At 52.2% G+C, this 13,479-nt stretch overlaps 1 protein-coding gene across 5 annotated transcripts in view; it reads right to left on the bottom strand.

Annotated features, from left to right (window-relative positions):
* The window catches only part of GATA4 (GATA binding protein 4), an 85,371-nt gene that overhangs the window by 54,998 nt on the left and 16,894 nt on the right, over nucleotides 1-13,479 (bottom strand). Inside the window, exon 1 of one of the 5 annotated variants that reach the window (XM_034661369.1) lies at nucleotides 2,341-2,507. The exons of 3 other annotated variants lie outside the window; for them this stretch is intronic. The gene's annotated coding sequence lies outside the window, so the exon portion shown is untranslated. Of the gene's footprint in view, nucleotides 1-2,340; nucleotides 2,508-13,479 lie in introns of those variants that run through there. One more of the 5 variants, XM_019804238.2, reaches the window with a different exon arrangement.

The following is a 13,479-nucleotide window of genomic DNA, read 5'->3' as shown; positions in this document are numbered from 1 at the left end:
ACATCACTAATGATAATGGAGTTAACAACACTGTGTTCTATAGTCACATGTTAATTCCTAGATGGTTTATTATTTGCTTTCAAAACTATACAATAAATTACTGGTTTGTTGGCCATTTTCTTCCAGCAAGAAGTTTGGCTAGAGAGTGGATACAAAAAAATTTGATCTGGGGGCACCTGGGTGGCATAGCGGTTAAGCGTCTGCCTTCGGCTCAGGGCGTGATCCCGGTGTTATGGGATCGAGCCCCACATCAGGCTCCTCCGCTATGAGCCTGCTTCTTCCTCTCCCACTCCCCCTGCTTGTGTTCCCTCTCTCGCTGGCTGTCTCTATCTCTGTCGAATAAATAAATAAAATCTTTAAAAAAAAAAATTTGATCTGAAGGGTACCTAGCTGGCTTAGTCCGTGGAGCACGTGACTCTTGATCTCCTGGTTATGAGTTCAAGCCCCATAGTTGGGTGTAGTGATTATTTAAAAATTAAATGCTAAAAAATAAAATTGATCTGAGATCACCAACTTCACTCTTTGAAAATGAAGGCAAAAAATTAGTACCTCATAGGAATCTCTGGGCTTCAGTAAGTAAATATGTGGGCTTCCTATGATAAAATATTCAATATTTAATTTTTATGTCAAAAAGTTGACTTATTTCATTGTATTTTTCTCTAATACTCAGCTTCTGCAGTTCTAAAATATAACGTCATACTTTTTTCTCACATAACTGCAGGAAAGGAAGATTTATAATTTTGTAAGCTAACTTCCAAATACACATACAGACAGACGCTAATTTACAAGCTTTAAAATGTAAATGCTAAAAACGCCATAAAGCTAACATTTGTCTTTATTACATGCTCTGCCTTTTTAAATGGCTGGTCCATTACCTGAGCGTTAGATTACTGAACAACAGAAGGTGGAGAAAATACCTCTCCATACCTTTCTGGAAAGACAAGAAATCATTCTGCTTGTTTCTATTATTAAGCCTCGGTTCAGACATCCGCGGAGGTAGCAGATCGAGCTACTGAGAATGGCAGGTTGGGCCTCGCCATGGGGGCTCATGCCTGCCTCCCAGTTTTTCCTCTCCTTCTGATCACTCATTCCAGTTCACCTCAAATTCACAGACCAAGCAGGAAATGCCTTCTTCGTGATTTAGCTCACAGCCTCTTTCCGATCTATTTCTCATTGCGGGAGGATCGAAAGCTTGCCCTAATGTCCGCGTCTATTTACAAGTCACTCTGCTCTTTCGGCTCAGCTCTCGCCTCGGTTCTCGGCCTGCTGCACAGAAAACTGTCACACGCGAACGCACACACTGGCCAGCAATAATAAAGCTGGCCGCTGCAGGGGAATGTGGAGACTCAGAAGTGTGGGGGGTCATCCCAATGAAACCTTTCTTTAAAATCCTGAAACCTGCTCTTGGCTGTCCATTCCTTTTCGGAGGAACACAGGAAATACTTCCCTGCGGCGCTTCCCCAACCTTCCCCGAAGAGCCATCGTGCTGCCCCAAATCCTACCAGCCCTGGGTCCCTCTCCACCCTGTTTCCCAACAGAAAGGCCTCTTCATCCCCTCAACCTGGTGGCAGTTCACCACCCAGGCATCCTCCTCTCCCCTGAGGGACCCCCTCGCCCCCAGCCCAAAGCCATGCGACAGAATACTAAGAATCCGGGCAGATATCCGTGGCTGGCGGAGTGACTTCACTGCTTTCCTCCCGGTTCCGGCCCCCAGCTACTTTCGCCCAGGAGCAGTGTGAGTGGGTGAGGTTGTTAGCTTCGTGGGTGGTGGTTGACTCCCTGGACCCCAGTCAGGAAGGCTAAGAGACTGGCCAGAAGGGCATTAACAAGCCGTCCCGGCTTGGAAGCGCCTCCCCGGGGCCCGAGGCCCAGTCGCACTGCCTCCCACCGCCAGTCTGAGTCCCCGCAGTCACCGACGGGCGACACTCCTCCGTGTGAGCCCCTCCGTGCGGCCTGTCCCGGGTCAGTTCGTCAGTGTGATTTCGCACAGCCATCATCCCCATCCAGGCCCTGGCCTGGGAAGTGCAGAAACAAGGGCTGGAGAATATATACGCGGAGGCGGGGATTTAAAACATTCAAGTTTACACACACACACACAAAATCCAAAAGCACTTCGAATATCCCCCTTCGCTTTCCCCCCAAATCTTACTTTGATTTAAAGACTCTATTAAGCCAATGCCCAAAGTTGAGCAGTCTTTGAACAATCTGGGGGCGGAGGGAGGAACCAACGTCTCCTTTCCATCCACCAGTTACCTCTCTACTCCCAGGCAAACAGCGCAGAGGAGCTCTGAATTTCGCTGACGACGGGAAAGAGCATGCCGAGGGAAGAAAGAGCCGTACCTGCCGGGACTTGAGCTTCCTGGAGGGCCAGCGCGCGCTCCCCTGGGCGCCCTGGGTGCTACGGCAGCGGCGGTGCCTCTTGCGGCCACTGTGCCGGCCTCCTCCGCTTCCCCCAGCTCCCAGCGCGGATCCCCGCGCCCCTGCGCTCGCGTTCCCGGGCGCTGACTGGCCTGTGGGAGTCACGTGCAAGGGCGGGGGCGGGGGTGAGCCTCAGAGGCTGCACCTCCGCTCCGCGCCTGGCTGCGGGTCTGTGCAAAAAACTCCCCAGCAGGCAAAGTCCAGGCGCACGGATCTCGGAAAATGCCAAAGTGCCACTGCCGGGCGCGGGGCTTCACCCGCCGCCGTGCTTGAGGTCGATTCGGTTTGCAGTTTTGCCCAGGGTCAGCTTTATTCAGGAGCTCCCTTCTCCTACCTCCTACCTCCTCCCTCCACCCCGTCCCCCACCCCATCCCCCACCCCGGCCTCCTGGTGGTCTGGGTCCTCCCCTAGCCCAGGACTCGCGGGGCAAGGGGCGGGGCTGATAAAAGGAAAGGTGACCTCTTGGACGAGACCCCTGATCGGCTGTGGATCACAGGGTCACCAGGAGAGCCCGGCTGGCTGCGAGTCCCCGGGAGGGAGTGGGTAGTGGGGATCCTGCTAGCCCGGGGCTGCGAATGGAAAAGACACGAAACCTGGGACTGGCCCACTCAAGTCAGAGCGCAGTGACAGAAGCTTCCCTTTCGTCTTCTCAGCAGCCTGGGGAGTTCGCAAGGGGCCTCTCCAGCCCTTAATTTTATGTATTTATGCAAAACGTGCAACCTTTCCTGGAGACGCTTCCCATCTCCTACAGCCTCCCACCTTCAGATCTTTCCGTTTTCCCTGCAGCCTGAGGCGCTGCTGCACCAATCCAAGGAACGTGGCTGGGGCTTGAGGAGCTTGGCAGTCTAGAAGGGTTTCTCAGCGGCGAGTTCTTCCAGCCAGCTCAGCCCCCCTCCCTAGAATTGGGGGCGGGGAGGGTGGCAGGCCTGAGTCTGGAGTCGGCGTCAGAACCTAGAGGCCCCAGCGCAGCGGGGCTGCGAGCCGGAGAGTCCCTCAGACAGGTCTAAAGGTTAATAGAGCAATCACAGGGCCCTATTACCGCGTAAAAATAACCCATCGATTACCGCAGCCTTCAGCCCCAGATAACAGCCGGCCGGTGGCTCTCACGCTTTCGGTTAAACCTTACCCCCCCCCCACCCAAAGCCGAGTTTCTCTCTCTAGAGCAGGTTTTTCATACCACATTAGAAGGGTCGGGAGGGGGCCGGGATACCACCCTTCACGAAACCCGCGCGGCTGCGAAGTAAGGGTAAGGGGTTACACCAGCTTCCGTTGTTGGTAATCGGCCGTGGATTCCTGGCCTGCGCGAGGGCAACACGGGCGCAGAGGCTGAGACTAGGACGCGGGGCTGATTGGAAGGAAACCCCCAAAGGGATCGTGGCCAACTCGTGGGGATTCTCAGGAAAATCCCGGAGGAAGGACCGAGAGCGGCTGCGCGGGGAGTTCTGTTTCCTGAGCGAAAAGTGCGGAGGTTCAGAGGGACCCGAACGCAGGAGAGAAAACTGAGGCGCCCCGCGGAGCTGCGGAAGGTCTGCGCCGCGACTGGATGCACGCTCGCCGCCCGCACCCCGACCCCCAGGCAGCGGCTTGCCTAGGCCCGTTCGCGCCCCGGAAGCTTAGGACGGTCTGTTTAGGGACCCTGCTCCAGCTTCCCTCAACTCCTCGCCAACGCCTCTGCAGAATTTGGCGCTGGCAGCTCCCAGATGTCTGGAAACTTAAGAGGGAGGGGGTCCTGGGGACCCGGTAGGCTGGAGCTGTTCGGGGAAGACACTCGGCGGGCGCACTTTCAGACGAATGGCGGAGAAGGGTACGCGACCCCTGCGTGATCTAAAACGACATCCCCATTGGCCTATGAGGGCTTTCTGGAGAGTTAAACGTGTGGGCTTGGACAAGCGGCAAGCCGTTCTGGCCTCTCAGTTTTCGGTGGGGGGATTTGTGGCTCCAGCGAAGCTCGAGGTCTCAGAGCTGCCTTACGCATGAGACCCTCAGAGCTGAGCCTGCGGCCTGTGGGCAGCGGATTTTCTTAGCAACAAGCCAAGGGCTTGGGGCTTAGCGTCTGGTGGAGCGGCCATCCAAGCGTCCTCACCAAAGCCAAGGACACAGACCACTCCCAGGCGGGCTTCTACCAGTAGTGCGGGCTGGCCCGCGGCGCTAGAGCGTGTGTGCCGGGGTTCACTTTAGCTGGGTACCCTGGGGCGAGCCTCCCCCCTCCCCACTGCCCCCACAGCAGGCCTCCCGGAACTTCAGTCTCCTCNCGGGGCCGGGGGGGGGGGGGGGGGAGGTGCAGAACAGGCCCTGCCTGCTCTACGCGGCCGTTGTGAGACCCCAGATGGAAGAGCCTGGTTTTTCTAAGCGGTCGCCTGCTAGGAACCCCAGATTCACTGGGAGTCCTCTTATGGCAAGGGACCCGACAGAGCTTTTTTACCCACGCCCCCTCTTTCGCAGTTCAGGTGGGCTGAGGCCTGGGAGCCTTGAGAGATTCGCTCCTTCTAGGAATGCGCCTGGGATAAATTTGTGTCTATTTCCTGTGGCTCTTTTCTCTGGGCCCAGCGCCCCAACTTTCTCCCCATTGCGGTTAGCTCAAGGACGGTCCAGAAGGTGGTTGGCGAGCGTTCTGTTCTTTCGGGGTGTTTGATTTTCCCTCGCTCCCTCCCTCCGTCTTTCGGTCGGCCCCCTCCCTCTCTAGGGCAAGGCGGGAGCCCCCGCGTCCACGGCGCTGTTGCCAGGAGCAGGGAGCATTTCAAGGCCTCGCTGGCCCGCCGGCCGGAGGAGGTTTATCGGCTGCCGCTAAGTTCCCAGGCTTCTCTCTCACTCAGGAGGCTCTGGGAAGGGGGGTGGGGGTGTGCTTTGAGGTTCGGATTCTTGGCTATTTTTAAGGACATGTCCCTGGGCTGGCCTGGGATGGTGGCCCAACCCCACTCACGTCCTCTTTCCGCTTTTCTTTCCCATAGTCAACAGGGAAATTTTAATACTGTAAAAATCTTTGATCTCTTTTTACTAAGGGCCTGGATCTAATGAAGAGTCAAGTAATGTGATTTTAGACAAATAAGAATTACTTAGATGTACTGCACACTTTAAAAAAATCTGCCCAGGACACAAGAATAAATTGCATTTTCTTGCGCTCTTAAGGCCCCCGGGACTTGAGCTGGTCCATACCCTAGTAGAGACGCAATTGTAGACCGGGCATGGCGTACAGAGGAATCTGAACTCTAGTTCCCTGAACTAGTTAATAAACTGTGGACGGTGGAAATCACGGTCACACCAGCCAGGGTCTCCCCTCGAGGGGTAACGGGATTTCCTGGCGGGACCCGAGCCAGCTTATTTTAAACGCAGTGCAACCTCGGGTGCCAGAGTCTCAGATTTTGGTTGGTAAAGCCATTTGGCACCCTGCGGAAATCAGCCTCCGCGGCCGCCTTACAAAAACCAACAACGCCTGAAAAAACACGGGGCTCCCAAAGTCTTATAATCGGAACAAGAGACCCCCATAGAGAGAGAGAACCAGAGAGGGGACTAGGAAGTCCCCCCTCGTCCTTTGTAACGAATTCCTCCGAGATGTTGACACTTCTCTGCAGACTTGGGCGCAAGGGCTCATGACAGACCTGCAAAGTGACCCGCGCTGAACGTAGGCTGGATCCGGTCCCCACACGGCCATAGAATTCCCCCACCGGGCCCGCACGTTTCCTCCCCTGCAACTCTTAGTCCTCACTCGCGTGACCCACCCTGCCCCCTGTGTAACCCCCCCTTGGGAGGAGCTGGGAGAACCAAATTGCGGAGCCGGGCTAGTCCCCGCTAACGCAAAATTGGAGAATGAAGTAAGCTGCTAGACTACGTAGACCTTCTTTCCCTCCCTGTGCCCGGGACGTTTGAACACCCAGAATTCTTTGTGGGGTGGGCTTGGGGGTATCGGGGACATAGAGACCCCCACCCCCTCCCACCCCAATAAGCTCGGCACCCCAGGAAGTGATCATCAGCCTCCCAGGGGCAGATGTGAGGAGAGAAGGCAGTAACGCTTTTTGATTCTGTCTCGTTTTTAAAAATAGTATTCGATGGGGCGCCTGGGTGTCTCAGTCGGTTAAGCGTGGGACTCGATTTGGGCTCACGTCATGATCTCAGGGTCCTGAGATTGAGTCCCTCTTCTGCCTCCGGCGGGGCGTGGAGCCTGCTAAAGATTCTCTCTCTCCCTCTCCCTCTGCCCCTCCCCCCTCTAAAAATTAAAATAAAGTAAAATAAAATAAAATAATTTAAAAACACTATTTAGTGTTGCAAAATGACGCCAAGGTCCTGCTCACAGACCTCCCTGAAAGCCTTTTTGGTGCTTCTGGCCCTGAGGATCAGAGTTTTTGGCACACCCCTAATATTTTATAGTCATTTCCAAATCTCCAAACACTCTCAAATTCCATTTTTCTGGAGGAAACAATAACATTGTGGAGCTAGAAGAAGGAAGAGAGGGTGTTACCATCTCATACGAACAAGAACTCAGAGACCCAGAGACATTAAGACACTTTTCTGAGGTGGCACAGCCAGTGCACTGGACAATAGGTCTCAGATCTAGATTCTTGAGTCTTAGTTCTTTTTTCCACTCTATTTAATATTGAGGTAATGAACACTTTCCTACTTTTTCTTTCAAGTAAGTCCCATGCCTAGCGTGGAGCCCACTGTGGGGCTTGAACTCAGGACTCTGAGATCAAGACCTGAGCTGAGATCAAAAGTCAGATGCTTAACCGACTGAACTACCCAGGCGCTCCTGAAACACTTTTTAAAACCTGCCTTTTGTTTTTCAAATATCTCTAAATTTCCTTTACTGAGTAAACCTGACATTTAAAAATTATAATCAATTTAAAATAAGGCAGGTCGTGTCTCATAATCTAAAAGCCCGGGAGAAGGGAAAGAAAAGTGAAAAGGAGGTTCCACATTTTCATTAAATTCGGGAAGGATGCCAGAGGCTTTGTAAATGCGGAGGGCACTCCTCGTCCCAGGACAGCAGAGGACAGAACTGAAACCCGTCCGCGGCGCCCGCAAGTCCGGGCACTTGGGCCAGCGGGCGCCGAGCGGGGAACCTTCAGCTTGCTGCGGCCACGCTGACGCCCTTGCACATGCCCCTGTCCCCCTTCCCAGCCTGGCTCCCTCTTTCCCTCCTCACCTAAGAGCCTTAAGAAAACAGCTGCAAATGGAGTTCCTGCCCCTACTGTCCAAGCTGTGGGGAGACTGGCTCCTGGCCTGCAGACTCTCTGAGCTGTCCAGAGGGTACCTACTCTTTGGGGACAAAAACTGTCACCTCCGGGATCTCTCTTGGTGACGCGGGCCTCAGCATGTTCACTTGTGGGTCCTCCCTCCTCCTTCCCTGTCAGGGACTTATAGAAGTTGCTGCTCTGTCAGCGCTGGGTCCAGAGCACGAACTCCATATACGTTCTTGGAATACATAAAATGTTAATGCTTTATTCATAGGCCTTATGTTCCCTGAAGTTATAAATCATTTATCTGTGGTTGGTTCCCTCCCTACACACACCCCAGAAGGTAAGATCCAGGACAGCGACTGTGGCAGGCACTTAGTAGATACTCAATAAATGTTTGTCGAAGGATTAGAATTACAAAAGGGATTGCTAATGGCATCTCTCAGGACTGGTGGGAGTTGGAGAAGGGAACACTCCCCTCCTCAGGGAATGTGTCCCCTGGCACACAGTAGGTGCCTAGGGTCACCACTAGGACATGGAGGCCCAGGCAAGACACCAAGATTTGGGTCACTGGAGAGCATTTATCTGCGCAGCTCAGCCCCATCCTGGCCGACTATCAATCTCCTGCCCAATCTAGGTTGCCCCTAAGGAAACCCCGGAGTCCCTGGACTCTGGAGTCTGCAAGAGGAAGGGATTTCTGGGCGCGGGCGCGCAGTCAGGATTTTGGAAGTGGAGTTGAGCTAGACAACACGATTAGGCGCTCAGACGGCAGCGATTGGCAAGGGCGGCCTGGGGCTCCCCGGAACAGAGACAAACGACAGACAAGGGACGCCAGGTGCGGCGTCTCCCGAGGCACGGAGGGCCCCGATCCATAAATCCTGAAAAGATGGAGGAACCCAGACAAACGCTAGGACCGAGAAAAAACAACGGAGAGGGGGTATGGAGAAAGACAGAAACAAGAGAAAGGAGGGGACGTGGGGTAAGACAGAGGAAGGAAGGCAGAGACGACGACAGAGAAAAAACTAGGGAGCAAGTAGAGAGTGAGACAGGCCTGAGAAAACCGGAGAGGAACGGGATAATTCATGCGTTCCTTCCTTCCTTCATTCTCTATTTATTGAGCACCTTCTCTTTGTCCCTGAACTTTCCAGGAGCTCGGCTTGGGCATGGAACAAATTAGAGAAAATTCTGTCTCCAGGAGATTACATTCTGTAAGAGAAAGACAGACAATAAAAAAGTCAAATCTATAAAGTGTTAAATGGTGAAGTGTTATGGGGAAAACAAGGCAGGGAATAGGACATGCAGAGAAAGAAATTAGAGACAGAGACCAGAGAAAAGAGAGAGGGGGAAGGCAGGAGAGAAAAACACAAACTCAGAGAAAGAAGGAGAGATAGGAGTTAGGAGACGTGGCAACAGAACTAGAGATCGAGACCCCTGGGGAGAGGAGAAAGCCAGCAAGAGAAAAGGGAAGGAAAGTGCCACGGCTCTTGATCCGAGGAGTGGGGGAACAGATAGGGACGAGGTCAGTCAAGAGTTGGGGGCTCCCTCACCCCCACCCCGCCCAGCTCCAGGGGCGGGCAGTGGTGGTGACGAGGACACCAGCAGCTGGAGCGCTGCCGGTCGTCAGACCCTGACACACGTATCGGGGGACTTGTGGGGTCACCAGAGACATGATGTTCCCATCGCCAGCTCCGGCGCATTTCCGCCCAGGCTGCCCCCTCCTCCACCAGCCCCGGCACCCTTCCCCTGGCCACGGAGCCCGAGGTGACCCGGAGTTGGAGAAGACGCCCAGGCAGGCGCCGCGNTGGCGGCTGGAGGCCTTGAGGTCCTTCATGCCTGTGAGGACCCACTCCACACCAGCCTGGACTTCCCTGTAATGGACCAAGCGTCGCTTCATACACCACCCACCCCCATGGTTGTAGCAGGTGCCCACAGAAAGTGGTCTGTTCATTCTTCTATCACCCATCTGGGCTTGGAGGTATTTATGGTTTGGGAATAATTGGTTTCTTACAACAGCAGGAGGAAAGGGGAGACATGGAGCTTGCAATAACTAGACCGACATATTTCTCTCCAAGAGTATGTACTAAACTCTGACCTGAGAGAATAAGGAGAACGAAAGATCCTGGGCATTCCATTTCTTTCCCACCAGTTTCAACTTTCCCGCACATTCAGCGGGGTATCTGTGTGTTTGATTGAAAGACAGCGGTGCTCTACCTTTAAAGTTTGCTTTCTTCCAAAACCCCAGGCCCTTTTCAGCAGAGGTGCTAATAAACAGCAAATTGCCACAGGGCAAGGAAGTCTTGGGAGACAAAGCAAGATGCCAAGGTCTGAGCGAAATGGAATGAATAATCAGCACCTAGATAAAGGGGAGCTTTTCACTCAGGGAGGTGCAGAGCTAACCTCAGGAGTCTCTGCTAACCTTCTCCCATCCTCCCTCCCCCCATCTCATTACCTCCTTGCCTCGGGAGCTGGAGCCTTTCCCTGGTGAGGGGAGGAATCTCCCACCCACCCCCCAGAAGTCTCCGGAGAAGCCCACACTCTGCTTGGAGGGCTGCGAGCAGATTAGTGTAAGACACAGCCTCATCAGTCAAAGTGAGCAATTTCTCAATCACTATGTGAGAAAGTGTCTTTACTCTGCCTCAAAAGCTCTAAATTCTCCTCTCATCCCCCCCTCTTTCTCTTCACCCCTCCTGGTTCAGTAGCTAGCACACAGTCATTCTTCCTCAGATTCATTCATTCATTTCTTTTTTTCTCTCCCCCCCCACCCCACCAGACACCTCCATACACCACTATTGTCAGGGACTCTGACATCTTCACCCCAAACTCTTTGAATGTGACTGGTCAGCAGATGTATTCTTTGCAGTATGCTTCAGGATAAGAAAAGTTAAATGTAAGTTATGTTTTAATCTATTAAAGAGGATTGCTGGTATCTCCAAAACCTATAGTTGTATACATAACTGACCCAAACTTGAAGCCATACAAATGATCCCCAGCTGGGGAATAGATAAAAGGATGTATATCCATACAACAGAATACTACTCAGGAATGAAAGAGAATGAAATGCCAATGCGCACAGCAACATGCCTAAAGCTCCAACATGCTAGGGCTGCACAAGAGGCCAGACTCAAAAGACAAAATAGGGAATCCATTTATAGGACACTGCCATGAAGATAAAACCATAGGGACAGAAAACAGGTCAGAGGTTGTTGCCAGGGGCAGTGGGTGGGGGGAGGGGTGACTACAAAGGGGGAGGAGGCAATTTTGGGGAGTGCTGGAACTATTCTACATTTTGATTGTAGTGGTAGTTACACCATTTGTGTGCTTGTCAAAACTCAAAGAACTGTACACGAAAAAGGGTGAATTTACTGTGAGTAAATTTCATCTCAATAAATCAGGTTTTTCAAAAAACATGGGGAAAATCGAGTATTGCTGGGATAGGATAAAATTGTTCAGCTCTCATACTCTCTCTCCCCACTCCCCACCTACCCTTGTGCGTGCACCCAACCCCAGTCTTTAGCGAGACTCCACATCCCTGGTACATGTTCAACTCCCACCTAAAATACTTCAGAAGAGTGATTTATATACAAAAGAACGCCTTGCATCTCTTTCAGAAGGATCCAGTTTCCAAGGTTGGTCCTCCCTATTGCTCATCCTTCCTGGAGGTCAGCAGGAAGTGCTACAGCAGCTATCCTGGACACAACTCCAGGGCCTGTTTCCCACGTGTCCCACACCTGCATTCCTGTTTCACAATGGGCTGCAGGGAGGGTGACCCGTTGAGGGAGGGTTATTCTGTTCTCTCATCTGGAGAATTCTGGAGCCAGGTATCAGAAGCTCAGAAGCTGTTAAGCCACTTTCAGCAACACCACCATCCCCCTGGGGGATGGGGGATGGTGGTGGATGGAGAGCGAAAGACCCAGCTGGCCAGAACCCAGTCTGTCTAGGGAGACTGGGTTTTGTCCAGCTGTTCCCATGAGGCAAGAATAAGCCAAGGCGTGGCCTTGAAAAAAAAAATAAGTTTACCCCTGACAGTAGGACTGTATTTCTGAATGGACTAAAGGAAAAGCACTTGCTGCAACATGGCCTTCCTGTACATGATTCTACTCAACCCTCACAAGAGTTCTGCAGAATAAGTGGTTTTGGCTCCAATTTTTACATCCACGTCATTACACTCAGCTGCAGGTTAGGATGTGCACAGGGATGCACAACCATTGGGTTGGATGATAATGGGAAGAAAGTATGCCCTGTGCCAGATAAAACCACACTTTGTACCTGTATTTTATAGAAATCATAGTCCAGTGGACATCACAGGGGAGCCCAAAAGCCACTGATTGCCTGGGCCATAGGGTGGCTCTGCTACTTTTCCTGCTCAATATAAATGTGTGTGTGTTGATTTCTACCCTTGTCCGGAGTTGTTGATAATATCATTGTTTCTAACTCCAATCAAACCACTGTGATCATAGAGGGAAAATGAATGTGTAAGGTTAACAGACATCCATTGGTCGTTGGCTATAATCTTATCCTTTTCACTTGAATTAAAAAACCAACAATACCAACACTAACAAAACACCATCAGAAACAAGACAGAACAAAACCCCACAAAATACTCTGTTTCCTGTTAGAAAGAAAGCAGTTTGGCTTTGTCGATTTCCCTGTTATTCTCATCCCCATCCTCACAGAGCTTGCTAATTAATCAGTGGAAGAACCAAAAGGTGGGAAGGAAAGGAAAGATGTGAAGTGGATGCAGGGATCACAACTAGAAGAGCCTGATGGCAGACAACATTCTGGGAAACAAGGAAAGGAACCCTGGGGACCACCAAGGATCTGACCTTACCCCCTGGGAGGCCTTGGGTAAATCAAGGACAGGATTGTGGGCCACAGTCTTTCTCTTATGAAATGAAATTGAACACCATGAGCTGATAGTGCTTTCAGCCTGATGTCTTCTGAACCTGAGTTATTTAAATTCTCTTACAAATGTTGCAATTCATAGAGCCAACATTTATTGAATACTTACTACGTGCCAGGCACCCTGCAAACTTTGGAGAGATGTAAAGATGAGCACAAGCCTCTACATTCGAACTGTTAACATCAGTGAGAAATAGGTCCAACAAACAGGCAAAGGGAGAAAGTTCTGGAACAGATAAGTGTATGAAGAGAAACCATGTAAACTCCTAGTGGGTGTGGGGAGAGAGTAGATGGGAGGAGGAAATGAATGAATGCAAGGAACTGTATTATTTGTCTGTGTAGGTGTCTCCCACCGCCCATACTTTTGCTTCATTAACTATTCTCTTTCCAGACCGAGGGACGCGCGGGAGGCCTGACTTGGGAGTAGGAATTGTGCGGACCCTGCACAGTTCATACCCTGACAAGCACACGCAAAACTTGGAAGATGCACAACTTCACCCATTTCGTACATTTGATGCCAAACACGCATCTCGGTCACGGCTCCTGCAGAGAGCCAATGTGACCCGCGCACGGACTGGGAGTCGGAGTCGGGGTCCGGCGATGTGGGTTCTAGTTTTTATCGCCACCCGGCAGGGTGACTTCAGGCATGTCCAGCCCCCCGCCCCTTGCCTTCTGGCTCTCAGTTTCCTCATCTGTGAAATGTACAAGTTATGCTAGATCATTTCTAAGCTCCCTTGCAGCTCTTTAAAAACAAATGAACACATCCTTAAAAGACACTAGGATTAAGGGGTGGAAAAAAGTCAAATATTTGTTGATTGACAGAAAAATGCTTCCTCCGAGCCACGCGGGTCTGTTTGGGGCTTACACAGAGTCGCGCCGGCCCCCTGGTGAACGCGGGCCTCTCCCGGGTCTCGCTCTACCGAGGGGGTCGCCAGCTCCCGGGCCCCGCGCGCCCGCCTCCCGCGCGGGGTGCCCTGCGCCTCCGCCCGCGCAG

Source organism: Ailuropoda melanoleuca, chromosome 5 (assembly GCF_002007445.2).
Source record: "Ailuropoda melanoleuca isolate Jingjing chromosome 5, ASM200744v2, whole genome shotgun sequence".
NCBI lineage: Eukaryota > Metazoa > Chordata > Mammalia > Carnivora > Ursidae > Ailuropoda > Ailuropoda melanoleuca.
This window is presented reverse-complemented; position numbering and strand designations above follow the sequence as displayed.